Source organism: Pelophylax lessonae (genome assembly GCF_965119305.1).
Source record: "Pelophylax lessonae genome assembly, chromosome: 9".
Taxonomy (NCBI): Eukaryota; Metazoa; Chordata; class Amphibia; order Anura; family Ranidae; genus Pelophylax; species Pelophylax lessonae.
Genome location: NC_138776.1, coordinates 176,215,612 through 176,235,756, shown reverse-complemented (window position 1 = coordinate 176,235,756; position 20,145 = coordinate 176,215,612).

Genomic DNA, 20,145 nt, shown 5'->3' with positions numbered 1-20,145 from the left:
CTTAAAGGGAGTGCTCCTAATCTCAGTTTGTTACCTGTATAAAAGACACCTGTCCACAGAAGCAATCCGATTCCAATCTTCCCACCATGGCCAAGACCAAAGAGCTGTCCAAGGATGTCAGGGACAAGATTGTAGACCTACACAAGGCTGGAATGGGCTACAAGACCATCGGCAAGCAGCTTGGTTGAGAAGGTGACGACGGTTGATGCAATTATTTCCAAATGGAAGAAACATAATAAATAACTGTCAATGTCCCTCCGGTCTGGGGTTCCATGCAAGATCTCACCTCGTGCAGTTTTAATGAACATGAGAACAGTGAGGAATCAGCCCAGAACTACACAGGAGAATCTTGTCAATGATCTCAATCAAGGCAGCTGGGACCATAGTCGCCAAGAAAACGATTGGTAACACACTACGACGTGAAGGACTGAAGCACCTGCAATGTTCCCCCTGTGCAAGAAAGCACATGTACAGGCCCATTTGAAATTTGTTAATGAACATCTGAATGATTCAGAAGAGAACTGGGTGAAAGTGTTGTGGGTTAGATGAGATCAAAATAGAGCTCTTTGGCATCAGCACAACTCGCTGTGTTTGGAGGAGGAGAAATGCTGCCTCTGACCCCAAGAATACCATCCTCACCATCAAACATTGAGGTAGAAACATGCTTTGGGGGTGTTTTTCTGCTAAGGGGATAGGATAACTTAACCGCATCAAAGGGACGATGGATGGGGCCATGTACCGTCAAATCTTGGGTGAGAATCTCCTTCCATCAGCCAGGGCATTGAAAATGGGTCATGGATGGGTATTCCAGCATGACAATGACCCAAAACACACAGCCAAGTCAACAAAGGAGTGGTCCAAGAAGAGGCACATTAAGGTCCTGTAGTGGCTTAGCCAGTCTTAATCCCATAGAAAATGTGTGGAAGGAGCTGAAGGTTCCAGTTGCCAAACCTCAGCCTTGAAACCCTAATGACTTGGGGAGGATCTGCAAAGAGGAGTGGGACAAAATCCCTCCTGAGATGTGTGCAAACCAGGTGGCCAACTACAAGAAACGTCTAACCACCTGTGATTAATTTGTCAGTGGGCAAACCTACAAAATCAGCAGGGGATCAAATACTTTTTTCCCCTTACATTTATATATACGTGTTTGTGTGTGTATGTATGTATGTATGTGTGTGTATGTATATATATATATATATATATATATTGGGGGTTATAAGTAATTTTCTAACAAAAAATGCTGATATAAACTTGTAAACAACAAGGGTCAGAAAAAGCTTTGTCTTTAAGAGGTTAAAGAGCAGTACCAGAGCTCATAGATTGCCTTTAAATGTTTTCAGATGAATTACATTCCAGAGCAGGCAGTACTGCAAGTGAAATCTGAGACGGTGATTTTCAGTTTCCCAAAATAAGCTGGGAGCACCTGGGGCCTCTGAATCATCATATGAGGCTGTTGTAGAGGCTCACATGCAAAATGTCAGTGTAGTGTACATTGACCACTTTGCTGACATCCAAGCAACACTTTGCATTTTTTTTAAAACAATTAAAGGTTTACTAGCATTCGCATGATTGCTCCAGTCCTATTCTTCGCTGTCCTATCAGTGGCTCTGGACCTATGCACAAAGGGTTACATTTGTAATGCAGTAAATCTGACTTTCACCAAATATTTTACTGCAGGTAAATGACAGTTATTGATTCCCCACCAGTGAATGTTTGTTAAAAGTCACATTTTCTGATTATATATATATATATATATATATATATATATATACACACAGTGCATTGCGAAAGTATTCGGCCCCCTTGAACTTTTTGACCTTTTGCCACATTTCAGGCTTCAAACATAAAGATATAAAACTGTAATTTTTTGTGAAGAATCAACAAGTGGGACACAATCATGAAGTGGAATTAAATTTATTGGATATTTCAAACTTTTTTTAAAAAACTGAAAAATTGGACGTGCAAAATTATTCAGCCCCCTTAAGTTAATACTTTGTAGTGCCACCTTTTGCTGCGATTACAACTGTAAGTCGCTTGGGGTATGTCTCTATCAGTTTTTCACATCGAGAGACTGAAATTTTTGCCCATTCCTCCTTGCAAAACAGCTTGAGCTCAGTGAGGTTGGATGGAGAGCGTTTGTGAACAGCAGTTGTAAGTTCTTTCCACAGATTCTCGATTGGATTCAGGTCTGGACTTTGACTTGGCCATTCTAACACCTGGATATGTTTATTTGTGAACCATTCTATTGTAGATTTTGCTTTATGTTTTGGATCATTATCTTTTTGGAAGACAAATCTCCGTCCCAGTCTCTGGTCTTTTGCAGACTTCATCAGGTTTTCTTCCAGAATGGTCCTGTATTTGGCTCCATCCATCTTCCCATCAATTTTAACCATCTTCCCTGTCCCTGCTGAAGAAAAGTAGGCCCAAACCATGATGCTGCCACCACCATGTTTGACAGTGGGTATGGTGTGTTCAGGGTGATGAGCTGTGTTCTTTTACGCCAAACATAACGTTTTGCATTGTTGCCAAAAAGTTAGATTTTGGTTTCATCTGACCAGAGCACCTTCTTCCACATGTTTGGTGTGTCTCCCAGGTGGCTTGTGGCAAACTTTAAACAACACTTTTTATGGATATCTTTTAAGAAATGGCTTTCTTCTTGCCACTCTTCCATAAAGGCCAGATTTGTGCAGTATACGACTCATTGTTGTCCTATGGACAGAGTCTCCCACCTCTGCTGTAGATTTCTGCAGTTCATCCAGAGTGATCATGGGCCTCTTGGCTGCATCTCTGATCAGTCTTCTCCTTGTATGAGCTGAAAGTTTAGAGGGACGGCCAGGTCTTCGTAGATTTGTAGTGGTCTGATACTCCTTCCATTTCAATATTATCGCTTGCACAGTGCTCCTTGGGATGTTTAAAGCTTGAGAAATCTTTTTGTATCCAAATCCGGCTTTAAACTTCTCCACAACAGTATCATAGACCTGCCTGGTGTGTTCCTTGTTCTTCATGATGCTCTCTGCGCTTTAAATGGACCTCTGAGACTATCACAGTGCAGGTGCATTTTTACGGAGACTCGATTACACACAGGTGGATTCTATTTATCCTCATTAGTCATTTAGGTCAACGTTGGATCATTCAGAGATCCTCACTGAACTTCTGGAGAGAGTTTGCTGCACTGAAAGTAAAGGGGCTGAATAATTTTGCACGCCCAATTTTTCATTTTTTTTATTTGTTTGAAATATCCAATACATTTCATTCCACTTCATGATTGTGTCCCACTTGTTGATTCTTAAAAAAAAAAAAAAATTACAGTTTTATATCTTTATGTTTGAAGCCTGAAATGTGGCAAAAGGTTGAAAAGTTCAAGGGGGCTGAATACTTTCGCAATGCACTGTGTGTGTGTATAATATATATATATATACACACAGTTTTTGATGTTAAAGGCCTGCAGGAAATGTCAATACAAGTGTTAAGATCGAAGATCCCATTTATAACTACAATTTGCTTGGCACCATGTTACATGTTAGAACCTAAATACGGATGTAAAATTGGAAGAAAGGTAGAGTTAGCCTTTAACATACATGCATTACCGCACTGCAACAGTGTGAAACTGGCCAAAGAAACGTTTTCCTTTCTCAGAACTGTTTAATTTGCGGTGTCTTGGCCCTACCCACATATATATTTACAGTGAAATTTTACAGGCCTCTTTCTTGTTCATATTGTAACAGGACACAGACAGATTGAGAGATGACTGGGTTATAGTAAGGTACTTTTAGGTGAATTAAAACTGGTTAAAAAAATAAGAAAGCTTTGAGGACCCCTATATTTCCCCTCCCACTCCCAGCAATCTGTTTTTTGCCTCATGTCTTTTGGTGTTGGATGTCGCCTCTGCTGATGGTACTTTAATGTTACTGATGCCAAATTTATTTTATTAATAATTCCTCGCCGCATTGTCGCTACAGCAGCATCTTGTGCAGTTTCCTAAATTGGTTCCCATACCACGCCAGGAAAGGTGTCGGTCTGGCCTGTAAAGTTGTTTTAGGCACTGGATCCTTTGTTAGGTGTCCACCTTGGCATGCAGTGTGTTGAGTTAGCTGCATAGTGCTACACAGCTCCAGGGCAGAGGCAACTGCACCACTGTAAAGACCCCTTCAGTGGGGAGGTATCGGCTTCTGAAGTGGGTGAAGCTGGAAATGTAAGGTTTTACTCCCTATGATCTCATCTGCAAGATAATTATTTCCCTGGGTACCTTCTGCTCCCTGGTGGGTCCTTCCTTCCTCTAAGGGATACTTGTGTCCTAGCTATCCTCTGGTTCCCCCCTCCAGGTATTGATGACAGGGTTCCGAGGGATGCATAGAAATTTATCCCCACTGCTCAGGTACTGCTGTGGACAGCTATTGGCGGTCTCCCTGGTCTCTAGGGTCCTGAGCAGATTGGGCTTACTAGAGTGACACGGCACCCGTTTTTGGGACTCAGCCTATTTGGGTATACACATGCTACACTGACAGTGCTAATACAGGGGAGGGGCCGCATGGATACACTTTGGGAGTTCAGACATGAGGACCTTCCTATTTAACTCCTTTGCATCTCCAAAGGCCTCAGCAAGTACCCTCTACAGGGATCCTCTGTTTCTGGTGGAGGATCTTCCAGCATTCAAAGATGCTGAGGACAAGAGACTTGGTCCTCTTCAAATCCTCTTTCTCCCTGATTGGTCAGACGATGCAACCTTCTATTGCCGCTATGGCGTTATGCCAGGCTCTGTTGGTCTGAACAAATGCATTTCCTGAGAACCAGGATCAATTTCTACAAACCCTGAGCTCCTTTAACACATAGACCTCCTGACGACTCCTCTGAAATATTGTGTAGATGGATTGGCTGACTCCTTTTTCCAGATGTCTGCGAATTTGGACAGAAAGATGTCTCGCTCTAGACTCCTGTGGTTTAAAAACTGGTTGGTGAAACCAGTGTGCAAAAAGCATATGGAGGGGATTCCCTTCACAGGACAGCTCGCACTTGACTCTTTCATCAAAAAGGTCACTGGGGTTAAGAGCACACTGTTGCCTAGCAAAGGCAGGGCTAAGGCTCCTGCGGGTAAGTCCCCAACCTCTTCTCAGAGGAATTGCCCTCTACAGGCCTCATTGTCAAAGAGCACACAAGGAAAGAAATTCTGATGCAAGCCTTGGACTCCCAAGCTCACTAAGCCTGGTTCCAAGCCTTCTGCACAATCATGGGGCACTCCCACATCCTCAAGTGGGGGGGGTCGTCTGGCTTTTGGGAATTCCATTCTGTCATCACCCAAGGCTATAAACGGCCCCTTTCCTGCTTCTTGACCTCACACCTGCCATTTTCACTGCTGCAAGCACAGGCTCTTCAGCTTGCCCACTGCTAGTTCCTGGCCTTAGGGGTAATGGTAACCATGCCAGTGGGGAAAAGGTTTCAGAAATGTTACGTCAATTTGTTCAAGGTTCCAAAACTGAACAGACACGTCTTCACAACAAGCAATTGAGAATCTGAAAATTCCACATGGAACCTGCCAAATTGGTCATTGCAACTCTTTACTAGGAAGACTTCCTGGCTTCAATAAACATCAAAGATGCTTATTTTCAGGTCACCTTTGATCCCCCGCATCAAGGATTTCTATGATTTGCCCTGGGCAAGAAACCTTTTCAACGTGCAACGCTCCCTTTTAGCCTGAGTTTTGAGGGGTTACAAGGTTAATGGCTCCAGTCCTTGCCTTACTTTTATTCTCCATGTTGTGGGATACATGGATGATCTTCTGGTAAGAGTGTGTTCTGCCCATGTTTTGTCAAATGACATTCAGCAGATGGCTCACCTGTTGCAAGCCTTCATTTGGATGCACAGCATTAATCTGTCTTGACTTTGACTCATTGATTGGAGCACCGAGATCTTGTCCTGGACACAACCCTGTGTCTAATTTTTCCCCCAACTGAAACTGATCTGCAGCATGGTGGCCAAGATCATACAGCTGATGCTGTTAGGCCTGCCAGAGACACCAATCGCTCCTCTGGTTTCCTGACCAGTAGCTTTGTTATCCCGCTATTAGGTGGAGGAGCGGATAGGGTCCTGCAACAAAAATATTGGGACCTCAAATGAAAGTGCAACCACTAAACTCAGGGAACAACAAACAAGAAAAGGACTTATGGTTAGGAGTAGGTCGGGAACCAGACCCCAAGGGAACGAAGTCCAGAAGAGTGGTCCAGAGCAAGCCGAGTTTGTTAACTAGAGTCGATACAATCCAAAGGGGTGATCCGAAGAGTAGTCAGGGGTAAGCCAAGGTCAGCAACAAGACATAGAACATAAACAGCAGACAAGCAGGAATAAAACCTATACTAAGGCGCCAGCAGGAGGTCGAAGAGGGTATTTATGGGTCATAGGATCAGGTAACTGACAAGAGCTGGCCACTGGGTGGAGCAAGAGTCTCATACCAAAAGGTAGCTGATAATGAGATGCTTGCCCAGAATTGAAATCACCCAGTGGCTCAGGCAGCAGGAAGATGACCCAGAACACACCCGATCACCAGACCGACTCCTGGCCAAGGCGTGACAGATGCCCAAGAAAGCCCGCAATTGGTTTGCTGAAGACAAGCAGACTAAGGACATGGATTACTGGAACCATGTCCTGTGGTCTGATGAGACCAAGATAAACTTATTTGGTTCAGATGGTGTCAAGCGTGTGTGGCGGTAACCAGGTGAGGAGCACAAAGACAAGTGTGTCTTGCCTACAGTCAAAACATGGTGGTGCTGCCGGTGTAACGTTAAAAAACCCTACCTCGTGAAAATTCCCTACCTTCGTCTCTTCCTGTGCACATACGCCATGGAACAGCTGAGCAGCTTACCAGTGCGCATGCTCAGAGCTGCAGAGGGTAGGGAATTTTCACGGAGTAGTGATTTGTAACATTACACCGCATCAGCTGTTGCCGCCGGTGCATTAAATCATCTCCGCTCCTACCCCTGTGACTTCCCTGATCTCGGCTACTAAATGTAAAAGCAGCGGGTGTATGAAAATATAAATCATGGAGATCTCGGCTCCGTGAGTTATATTTTCATAGACCCGCCGCCGCTTTTACATTTAGTAGCCGAGATCAGGGAAGTCACAGGGTTAGGAGCGGAGATGATTTAATGTACCCGTGGCAACAGCTGATGCTGTGTAACGTTAGAAAACCCTACCCTATGAAAATTCCCTACCCTCCGGAGCTGTGAGCATGCGCAGTGGTAAGTTGCTCAGCTGTTCAATGACGTAGGTGCACAGGAAGTGACGAGGGTAGGGAATTTTCACGGAACACCGGCACTGGGGAGCTACAGTTCATTAATGGAACCATTATGCCAACATGTACTGTGACATACTGAAGCCGAGCATGATCCTCTCCCTTTGTTATTCCAACATAACAACCCCAAACGCACCTCCAAGATGACCACTGCCTTGCTAAAGAAGCTGAGGGTAAAGGTGATGGACTGGCCAAGCATGTCTCCAGACCTAAACCCTATTGAGCATCTGTGGGGCATTCTCAAACGGAAGGTGGGGGAGCGCAAGGTCTCTAACATTCACCAGCTCTGTGATGTCGTCATGGAGGAGTGGAAGAGGACTCCAGTGGCAACCTGTGATGCTCTGATGAACTCCATGCCCAAGAAAAATAATGGTGGGCGCACAAAATATTGTCACTTTGGGCCCAATGTGGACATTTTAACTTAGGGGTGTACTCACTTTTGTTGCCAGCGGTTTAGACAATAACAACTGTTGAGTTTTTTTATAAGGGGGGGGGAGCAAAATTACACTGTTATACAAGCTGTACACTCACTACTTTACATTGTAGCTAAGTGTCATTTCTTCAGTGTTGTCACATGAATAGGTATAATAAAATATTTACAAAAATGTGAGGGGTGTACATACTTTTGTGAGATACTATATCAATCACGAGGGTGAGACTGGTAGTAGTCGAGCAGCTCAGAAGTAAGCAGACCTAATTCTGTTCAGAGGGAATATCACGTTCTGGAGTTCTCAGCCATTCACGTTCTAAGTGTCGAAAATTGGCAGGCAAACTTTCTCAGCTGCGAGGAGCTGGACTTGGGAGAGTGGTCCATTCACCTAGAAGTGTTTCAGGACATTTTCTAGAGAGACACAGGACGTGGATTTTCTTGTGTCAAGATTCAACCACAAGGTGGAGAGGTTCATGTATCGGCCTTGAGATCCAAGGGCCTTTGCGCTAGAGACCACTGGGGATCCTGTGGGATCAGTTCTCCCTGATAGGTCTTTCCCTAATCTGCTCCATTAGATCGAGCCCCAAGCAATTCCAGTGATCCTTGGGGCCCCCAAGTAGGACATAGTGTGTGGATGTATTTCAGCTTCTAGTAGGTGCCTCTGGCCATTACCAGAATGTTGTGATCTTATTTCTCCCGGTTCAGTGTTACATCCTGCTCCTGTTGGCCTTGACAGCCTGGCTTTTGAAGTCCAAGCCCTGAAAGATGAGGGACTGGCTGATATGGTCATCTCTACACTAAGGGCCAGAAATTTGACGACTTGAAGTCTATAGCTGTTCCTGGAAGGCTTATTTTGCATGGTGTGAACAACATATGGTTAGTACCCCCCACTACCCTATGGTACGTATTCTGGATTTCCTTTAGTCGGGACTGGATCAGCGCAACTTTTCGCATTTGGCTTTTTTTCAGCGGCCATTGACATCACACTCTGGCAAAAGCCTACATGCAGGGGGTTGCTCAAATTCCCACCAAAATTCTCTGGTAGGTCTGCAGGATTTGTATTTGGAACTTTTTGGCGCGACAGGCTCCTTGCTTTGAACCCATTAGGGATATTCCCTTGTCTGACTTTACTCGTGAGATGGTTTTCCTGATTGCTATCACTTCTGCCACAAGGGTGTTGTAGCTGGCTGCCTTATCTTGTAAGTAGCCCTTCCTGGTGGTTCACAAGAATAGATTGGTCTTTTGACCTAAGGCATCCTTTTTTTCCCCTAAGATGGTATTGTCTTTTCACCTCAACAGGACATTGTGCTTCCATCCTTTTTGTCCTGATGTAAAACACCCTCTGGAGGTGGCGCTTCCCTCTCTGGATGTGGTTCAAGCAGTTGGGGTCTACCTTCTAGCTATGTTCTCCCTGAGAAAATTGGATTACCTCTTTGTGGCCCTGGAGGGATCTCTCTAGGGGCCCTCTATCACTCTCAGGCCTTGGCTGATGCTGCTTTTGGCTGCAAGATGCTTCAGGCTGCTGTTTTAGTTAGGTCTGGCTCTTTTTCTTTTTGGCTGATTTTGCTGTCGCGTTACCCTTAGCTCTTGGTATTACTTTGGGACATCTCAGTCAAATATGAATCTGCCAGTGTCCTGTTCTGTAAGAACAAAATTAATGGATTTTTGACAGGTTTTTTTTTTCTAACAAAACACAATACGACACTACTGCTATAGTCAATTAGCGCTCAATCAATAGAAAATGGATCCAAAATACCTAAATTCAAAATGCAGCGCTATGTGTAAAAAGAATAAAACCCTAAGAATAGAGTGAATGCATAAAAAATATTCAGCTGAACAACTTATAAGTGATGTGTACCTAACATAGTGAATAACAAACATGTAAAACAATGTTACAAATCATCAAATCGTGTAGGGGTTCATCAAATGATAATAAATTGTGTAAAGTCCACAAATCCACCATGATCATCTATGTGAATAAATCTTCAAAGGTACCCAGTGCCTTCACTTTCAGGCCCTTAGGGCACTATTCCTCTAACTGGCACCAATTATTGGGCACTATTCCTCCTACTGACAACAGCGATGGGCAGTTTTCTCCCAGTAAAACCAATGATGGGGCGTTTTCTACTCCCATGGGCCACGGTCTGGCCCCCCTAAATCGAAAGGACAGTAAACTGGCCCTCTGTTTAGAAAGTTTGGAGACTCCTGATCTAGACGAGCACAGTGGATTTGTTTTGTGGACTTTATCAAATGTTAATAAATTGTATAATCTATTGCACTATTTGATGAATTGTTACATAATTTCAGGTGGTGTTTATGATTCACTGTTATGTACACATCATGTATTATTTGTTCAGCTGATTACTTTGTATGCATTCACTCTGTTTTTATTTGTGTTAGATTTTTTTACACATTGTGCTGCATTTTGAATTGAGATATTCTGGATTCAACTTTTTATTTAGTATCAATGTCTGTCCTTTTTTCTTTTTAGGTAGGAAACATTAAAAAAAGCAATATGTACACTATTATTTCTGGGTCCTACTACTGGTACAAACAACAAATAGTATACACATATGTGATATTGCTGCTATCATCAGGAGAAGGTTATGGTAATAGCAAGAAGTATACAGCTACATTTAAAGCGGAGTTCCACCCAGTGAATGTTTTTTTTAATAAAAATACCCCCGGGACATTTAGGGCTAGTGCATTCCACAATGGCTAGCCTCTGATCTGTCCCGGGTTGCACTTACCTGCAAGAAGAATTACTTACCTTGAAAATGTATTCTCCAGCGCTGCCATCTCAGGTGTGGGCAGCTTGAAGCCAGCGCGATCCTCTTCTGTGTCCTCCTCCGTCTTCTTCGGTCCCGAGATGCACTGCACCGGCCCCGCTGTCACTTCCGGTGCTGCAGCGTCACCCCTGCACAGCTTCTGGGCATGCCCAGAAGCTGTTTTGCAAGTTATGACATGCCTACACCGGAACTGACGTTGGGGCCGGTGCAGGCGCATTGATTCCTGGGAGCGATGACGTTCAGCTCCCAGGAATCATTGCAAAGCGGAAGTGACGCCGCGGGCCGCGGCCGAGGAAGGAGGAAGTGGATGGTAAGGTAAGTATATTTTCTTCTAAACGAGGTAAGTAAAAAAAAAAAAAATTGCGATTATCCATTTGTTTTTCAGGTGACCTGGAGCGAGAAGATGGAGGTAAGTATAATTTTAGGTTGGAACTCCACTTTAAAAAAAAAAGTTTTGAGAATGACACAAATATTAATTCTTACAAAGTCTGCTCCCTGTTTTTATGATGGAAATTTGCATATACTCCAGAATGCTCTGAAAAGTGATCAGACGAATTGTAATTATTTGCAAAGTCCCTCTTTGCCATGAAAATAAACTTAATCCCATAAAAAAACATTTCCACTGCATTTGTGAAGAAGGCTTCAGTGTGCGCAAGAAAGTCCAGCAAGCGCCAGGACCATCTCCTACAGTTGATTCAGCTGCGGGATCGGGGCACCACAAGTGCAGAGCTTGCTGAGGAATGGCAGCAGGCAGGTTTGAATGCATTTGCATGCACAGTGAGGAGAAGAATTTTGGAGGATGGCCTGGTGTCAAGAAGGGCAGCAAAGAAGTCTCTTCTTACCATGATATTCTGCCAAAAGTACATGGATTGGAGTACTGAGGACTGGGGTAAAGTCCTTTTCTCTGATGAATCCCCTTTCCCATTGTTTGGGGCATCCAGAAAAAAACCTTGTCCGGAGAAGAAAAGTTAAGTGTTACCATCAGTCCTGTGTCCTAGGACCATTCATGTGTGGGGTTGCTTCTCAGCCAAGGTAGTGGGCTCACTCACAATTTTGTCTAAGAACACAACCATTAATAAAGAATGGTACAAAAACAACCTCCAAGAGCAACGTCTCCCAACCATCCAAGAACAGTTTGGTGATGAACAATGCCTTTTGCAGCATGATGGAGCACCTTGCCAGAAGGCTAAAATGATAACTAAGTGGATTGGGGAACAAAACATGGAAATGTGTTTATTATTTCAGGTACTTATATAGCGCTTTACATATACATTCACATCACATCAGTGAATTTTGGGTTCATGGCCAGGAAACCTTAATTCCATTGAGAACTTGTGTTCAATCCTCAAGAGGCAGGTAAACAAAAAAAGCCCACTCATTCTGACAGACTCCAAGCATTGATTATGCAAGAATGCACTGCCATCAGTCAGGATGTGGCCCTGAAGTTGACTGACAGCATGCCAGGGCGAATTGCGGAGGTCTTGAAAAGGAAGGGTCAACACTGCCCCTTTGCATAAAAATCTTGTAATTGTCAATAAAAGCCTTTGACAATTATGAAATGCTTGTAATTATACTTCAGTATACCATAGCAACATCTGACAAAAAAGATCTAAAAACACTCAATCAGCAGACTTTGTGGAAATTAATATTTGTGTCATTCTCAAAGTTTTTGGCCACGGCTGTATACTGTACATTTTTAGAGCTCAGTTCCTACACATAGGCTCCCTCATAAAGATAATGGAAATCGCTTCCTTTTTTCCTCCCATCAGATGGCAGCATTGCACCTCCATAATTAAATAATGATTCCAAGGGACTCTGATAGGCTTTTACCATGCATAGATGACTAACAGTACAATGGATCCAGGGTTTTGCCCACTGCTCTGACCCAGTGTTTTGCTACTTATTTTTACATATTGCTACCAGCATAGTACAGAATTTGTCTTTGGCTCTAAAATACTTTTAATACAGACAGCAGCGTGAGCAATACATACTTGCCTGCAATTTTATTTCAAAGCACAAAACCAAACTATTGTATGCCACCGAGAGATCCTTGGTCTCCTCATTTATGAAGTAAATCTTGACCTTGGATACAGACTTGATGTGATCCTGGTCTGCGCTAGAATTGATCTGAGTATAGGAAGGACCGAAAGAGAGAGTCATTGCTACAGTACACTTATATTAACACACAGCAATAGAGCGTAATAGTAGGCTGTGTGACAAAGCACTTATGATTGCGCACTACTGCAGCTGCACATAATAATTTAACTCCAGAGGTGGTGGCACTGTAGTTCCCAGTGTGGGGTTTTAATAATACATAGAAAAGATATAACAATGATATCACACTAAGTGCTTCAATGTAAAAATAACAAATTATTCTGTTCATAAACTCGTGTAAAGTAATTGTGTGATGGCGCACAGCCTATAAGTTTTATATAACAAAAAAAAAATATATATATATATACTAAAAACACATTTCTTAAAGTCTATATAAAGTGATAATTTGATTTGATCCTCTTCACACTTCAAATGTCATATTCTTCAATCTGTATATCAAACACATGTGACTATAACATTGAATAAATTCTATCCTTCACCATGAATCAGAATTGGTGTCATTGATAGGATAACTATAACTAATAATGTATCCTGTCCCTGGGTAAAAAGTTTCCCTGAATTTATTCCTGGTTAACCACTAACGGCATTTTTACCCCCTTTCTGCCCAGGTCAATTTTCAGCTTTCAGCACTGTCGCACTTTAAATGACAATTGCACGGTCATGCATCACTGTACCCAAACTAAATTTTTATCATTTTTTTTTTCATGCAAATAGAGCTTTCTGTTTTTTTTTGCTAAATAAACAAAAAAAAAAAAAAGGTTTTCATAACTTGTTATTAAATTTGCAAACAGGTAATTTTTCTCCTTCACTGATGTGCGCTGATAGGCTGCACTGATGAGGCGGCATTGATTGGCAGCACTGGTGGGAACTCTTGGGACTGCACTGATAATCAGGACACTGATAATCACAGCCCTGATTATCATTGTGCATGTCCCTTTTACACAAGCCAGTTATCTGCTCTCCTCTCCTCACGCTGTCAGTGTGAGGAAAGGAGTGCCGATAACCGGCTTCAAATACATCCATGATCAGCTGTGATTGGACACAGCTGATCAGGTGGTAAAGGGCAGCTGATTGGCTCTATACTTCAATCTGGGATCAGCAATGTTTAGAGGACACTGCGATCATAGAGTGCGCCGCCTGTACCTTGCAGTGGGCGTGATCATGGGATGCTGTTATATAATGGCGTCCCAGAACTAGCTGGCCCGTTAAAGCCATCAAAGTGGTTCAAAGAGTAAGTCCCTGATTTCTTTCTAGCTTTAACCATTTGCTGACAGTCTAACTGGGAATATACATCAAATTTCCTCAGGTGCTGCTCTTTTTGCTAAAAGTGATCCAAGCGACTGATTTGGCTCTGGGTCACTTTTAGAAGCGGCAGGAGGGGTCTGCCTCCCCCCTCCCAATGCTTTACAGCGGTTCTTGGGCTTACCTTGCTCATGGGAAATCCTGAGGGGCTGGTGGCGGCTGGCCACAGAGATGAGCAGAGGAAACATGGCCTCCACTTATCTCTATGGGCTAGGAGGAACAAACCGACGTCATGGTGTCACTTCCATTTCACGATGTAAACAAGGCCATTTTTTTTTAATAGCATTAGATTAATGTTTTTTTGTTTTTTTTTTATTTAATGCTTTCCTCTGTAGAGGTTAGATGTGGGGTCTTATTGACCCCCAGATCTGCCCACAAAGAAGACCTGTCATGCTTTATTTCTATCACCTTATTTCAATCACAGAAAATTTTTACATTTCTTGTGATAATAATAAAGGCGATCAAAAAAAATATTTAACAGGACAGTGTAAAAATTAACTAAATAATAAAATAAATAATTTTTTTCACCCCTGTCCCCCTGTAGTCGCATGCAGTGGTGACCACATACGTAGGTCATGCCCACATATATAAACGGTATTCGCACCTCACATATGATGTATCGCTGCGACCGTCAGAGCGAGAGCAATAATTCTAGCACTAGACCTCTGAAACTCTAAACTGGTAACCTGTAAAAAATTATAGAGCGTCACCTATGAAGTTTTTAAATACCATAGTTTGATGCCATTCCACAATTTAATAGCATGACATGTTAGGTATCTATTTACTTGAGTAACATCATTGTTCATATTTTACGAAAATATTGGGTTTTATATATATATATATATATATATATACATACATTTTTTAAATACATTAAAGTGTATTTTTCCCCAAAAAAATATAAAAAATGCTGTGCAAATACCATGTGACATAACAAATTACAACAACCTCCATTTTGTTCTCTAGGGCCTCTGCAAAAAAAAATTATAATGTTTGGGGGTTTCTTACTCATTTTTTAGCAACAAAAAAACAGAATTTTACTTGCAAAGTGTCAGAATAGGCCTGGTCCCTATTGGTGTCCACGGCCCTGGTGGCTGCAGGGAAATCCTTCTTAGTAACATTTCTGTAATTGACCTGTAGCAGGAGGAGGGAGGGAAGGAGTCCATCTACTACCTCTAGTTGGGTCCAGGTTTATTGATGATGTTACATGTCGACACCACATGGTCTACGTTATCCGTCTTCTCTTGGCTTGTGTAGACATTTTTGCATGAGGTTTGAATATGGATTATTTTCTGCTGTGCTCTTCTTTGTTATGGTGACTTGCAGTGCACTTCTAGGCCTGGAGCTGGTAAGTCAATACTACACCAGGGTGTAGTGCCACGTGTAAAGTGCAAATGCTACAAATTAAAACAAGCAAAAAGTCCAAATGTGAAATCCTCCACACTCAAGGTGATGATAAGGATCAATCAGAAGGCATCCAGTGGAGAGCTCCACCACCAATATATATGCTGCTTACCAGATTGATGAGACCTCTAAGTTATAGGAGGTCTATCCAACGTGAATATATACCAAGGCAACTGGCAACAGCTTGGAATCATTCACAATCATAGCTCCACCTTTTCTCTCAGACCTCCAGTGGAACAGGTCAGCGCTAGATCGACCTCCTATAACTTTGATGTATGAATTTCACATTTAATTATTTTTTTTTATTTTTGAGGAATTTTTATTTATCAATTTTTGACCATGATAATAACACATAATATTTAAAGGGACAGTGCATTTATGGTGGAGATCTAGTGGAAATGTGCTGCCTTACAATGGTGATCAATGAGAGAAGAACCACCTTATATTGGAGATCATTGGGAGCTCCATAACAAAGGACCTCCATATGCTGGTCGTGGTCAGTGCAAACAATTTCCCCCCCCCCCCCAACAGATAGCTAAAAAGAGCCGGCTAGTAATCACTAGGAACCCCCACTGGCATTCTCACCTGTAAACACTGTCTGGCCCATTTGCAGGTGTCAATGTGGCTTAAATGCTTGTTTTATCTGGAGGGTACGAAATTAGGTAAAATACCTCATGCTCACTCTCTGTGCAACTGCCCCGTGAAGCCTCTCCTATTTTATGCTCAACCACTTCTACAGCTATCCAACGTCATTACATAAAATGCAGGCCCGCCCCTATCCCATGAGCTTTGGAAAACGGAGAATAACACCAGCTGCTGGGGGAGCAAGGAATATTGGAAGCATAGACCTATAATAAGGCTTACCTGTAGGTAAAATGAATATCTTCTAAACGTTCACCGTTTAGGAGATATTCACCCTTGATGCAGCCGATAACTTCACTGGCGCATGTGCTCTGAGGGTCCGGCACGGTAACCAAAGGCTCCTGTTTGCATGTGCGCGAGTGACGCCACTCACACTGCCAAAGCCCGCAAACCTGGAAGAAAGCCTGGGGGAAGATGTCAGCCCTCTCAACTCTGACAGCGCGCCACTTAAGGGGTTTCATTGTAAGGTAATTATTTCATAATGTGTTAGTATGTGATACATCCTAGCATATTATGCAATTGCCTTACAGGTGTGTGTTTTTTTTTTTTTAACTGCAGCGGTTTACAACCGCTTTAACTCTAATTCCCCTAAACAAAATGAGTGCTTAACCCTTGCAGTGTGTGTGTGGGATAGTTTAGCTTTAAGACAAAGTTCCTATAGCCTTTGGCCCCTAAATGTTTTTTTCTATATGGCTAGTCACTATTGCTTGTAACCCCCCCTGCAACTAATCTTTTCCCCCGATACTGATTTACTATTTTCTGTTCTGCAAGGAATCTCTGTGTGTAGGTGACAATCTTGATAGAGGTGTAGGCATTGTCCCACATGTCAGAGCGGTCCTTGATGACTGATGTCCTGTTGGGTAATATTTAATCATTTGCCTACTGGAAACTTAAACCCCCTTCCTGTCCAGGCCAATTTTCAGCTTTCAGCGCTGTCACACTTTAAATGACAATTGCGTGGTCATACAACGCTGTACCGAAATTATATTTTTGTCATTTTTTTTTTTTCAAACAAATAGAGCTTTCTTTTGGTGGTATTTAATCACCATTGGGGTTTTTATTTTTTTGCTGAATAAACAAAAAAAAGTGCAAAAATTTTAGGGGGCCCACTTTAGCAGTGAATTACTAGAGTCTCTTTCCTAGCAAGGCCTTGCAATACTTCGCCGGCAGTTGGAGCTCTGTTCATTTAAACAAATGGCATTTGTAATCCATGGGAAAGGGGAAGTTAATAAATCCAGATTCTATTTGCAATAGGATCAGTTTGTATCACTTTTATGTATACTTGCGGTTCTCTGGTTCACCATGCACTGCAGAGTTTTAAGAGTGTCCGATGGCAACTGTCACAGCTATTCAAGACCTTTTTCCCTTTTCTGTGCTGCGTCACAGTCTCTCCGAATATCTTCCACTCGGGATAGTTAGGCCTCTCTCACCCAACTCTCCGTCACTTCTGTCCAGCAGGCTTCTGCACAGTCAAGTCACCTTGCCGCAACCTCCGTCGCCTCTCCTATGTGCTCTCCTGACTCAGGCCTCAGCCTCCAATCACACCGCTCTCAGCACGATGACTCCGTTCTCCGTAGAGGCTGCGCTCTCTTCTCTGACCCTCCTCTCTCCACGAGGTCCCCGAAGCAAGAGAGCCCACATCCGACTCCGCCCCCTATTTATCTTCTCTCCCACAATCCTCCGCTGATCCCTCAGCTCCCTGGGAGTGTAATTCAGTAAAGTTCATCCTACACAGTCTGTATCCTTCTTCCAACTACATCTCCCATGATCCAATTCACCGCTTTTGCCGAAGCACCCACTCTGATCCCTTGCCGGTCCCAGTCTTAACCACTTGCCGACTGCCTAAAGACTATTTACGTCGGCAGTCAGCCCCTCACAGGCAAAGTGACGTAGATCTATGTCGCTAGCCTGTGAGGCTCTGGGGAGCGAGCGCGTGCCGCCGGATGCGCGCTCCCGCTCGGTCACGGACCCACCCGCACGTGTGCCTGGCGGACCCGATGTCCGCCGGGCACTCACGATCGTCCGTTACAGTTAATGTAAACAAAGCCGCCTGTCATTCTCCCCTGTGTAAGAATGGTGATCATACGGTTCTGCTATGTAGGACCGTTGATCACTGTTCTTACACCTCAAGCCACAGCCAATCACAGGTAGAAACACGCCCCTAGGGACACACTTAACCCCTCCCTCTCAAAAAAAGTTAACCCCTTCACTGCCAGTGTCATTTTTACAGTAACAGTGCATATGTATAGCACTGATTACTGTAGTAATGTCACTGGTAACCCCAAAAGTGTCAAAAATGTCAGTCAAGGGTCCGATCTGTCCGCCCCAATGTCACAGTCCCGCAAAAAAAAAAATAGCAGATTGCCGCCATTACACGTTAAAAAAAAAAACAACAAAAATGACAAAAATCTTTCCCTTAGTTAGTAAACGCAATAACTTTTGCGCAAATCAATCAAAATACGGTTTTGCGATTTTTTTTTTCCAAACATATGGTAAAAAAAAAATTGGCCTAAAATGTTAAAAAATTTTGATTTTTACATTTTTTTTGGGGAATTTCATATAAAAAAATGTGAAAAATATTGTTATTTTTGCAAAATTGATGCTCTTTTATTGTTTATAGCGCATGATCAAAAAATCGCACAGGGGATCAAATACCACCAAAAGAAAGCTCTGTTTGTGATAAAAAAGGATGTCAAATTCGTTTAGGTACAGCATCGCACGACCGCGCAATTGTCCGTTAAAGTCACGCAGTGCCGAATCGCAAAATAGGCCCTGGTCAGGAAGGGGGTAAAATCTTCTGGGGCTTAAGTGGTTAAAGAACATCACATCAGCCTAAACTATACAGCATAACATTTCTTCACTTGGCTACACATGCATTGAAAAATGCATTAAATGCATGAAAACTGAAAAGCAAAGGTGTGATCCTAGCCTAATAGTTCAGCTCTGATGGCAGGAGGGTAAAAGGATTTTTTTCTATATATGGAAAATGCAAAGGAAATATCCGCACTCAAGCTAATAGCAACTAGAAATTAAATATACAGTTAGCAGCCAGCATAAATTTTGTTGATGACAAAATATAAAACATAAAAAGTCCACATGCAGCGCTGAACTACAGCTAGGTGTATAAAGTCCAAATATCAATTAAAGAGATGAAAATCCTCCATCAACTTCAGTGTGAAGCTGCCATGAGATAATATCCCCTTACCAAAAGGCAGGAAAAGATGGGCAGTATATCATGGGTTTCTCAATGCTCAGCACCAGAAGGACATTCAACACTCTAGCCAACCAGTGTATGAACCACACTGGACAGAAATTGGAAAGGAGTGGATCAAGGATAGATGGCTTTTATCAATCCTCCACTCGATAGAACTCACCGATCACACGGAAAAAAGCAACAAGACAAATGGAAGGCTCATAGTGAAGTATGTTAGGCCATAAACAACACATGGTGTCTCATAGGAACCTACTAACGCGTTTCAGCCAATGGGTCATCGTCCGAATAAATGATTTTGTGGATGTGAAACATATATAGAAAGATCTAGAAAAAAAAAATGACAGACATGGTTAGTTCCTGTTTTAAATGTATAGTTATGCACCTATTAAGGGAAACCACGGCACGTTAAGTGAAATATGGTTTGTGCAAAAGGAAGCTAGAAAAGGCCTTGGGAATACAGATTAACAGGCTTAGCAGCACCAGATTAGTTTAGTTTAAAAATAAGTGTTTCAAGTGGTTAAATTTTTAACCACTTGCCAACAGCCTGTACGGTGGTGTGCGGGAGCGATCCTAGGGGCGCGGGCGCTACTCGCCAGTGGGGAAGCTGATCCACGGGGCTGGCGGTCACAATCGATCCCCGTGAAGAGAGAACGGCGATCTGCTGTTGTAAACACAGCAGACTGTTGTTCTCTCAGGAATCATGATAGGGCTCCTGTGTTTCTCCTATTTAGGAACACAGGTTGCTGTATTTATTTCACAAGCCCCCCCCCCCCACAGTTAGAAAACACCCCCTAGGCTCACATTTAACCCTTTGATAGCCCCTGGGATAACCCCCTCCCTGCCAGTGTCATTATGACAGTAACAGTGCATATTTTTAGCACTGATTACTGTAGTATTGTCACTGGTCCCCCCCCCGAAAGTGTAAAAAATGTCAGTTAGGGGCCCGATCTGTCTGCCGCAATGTAGC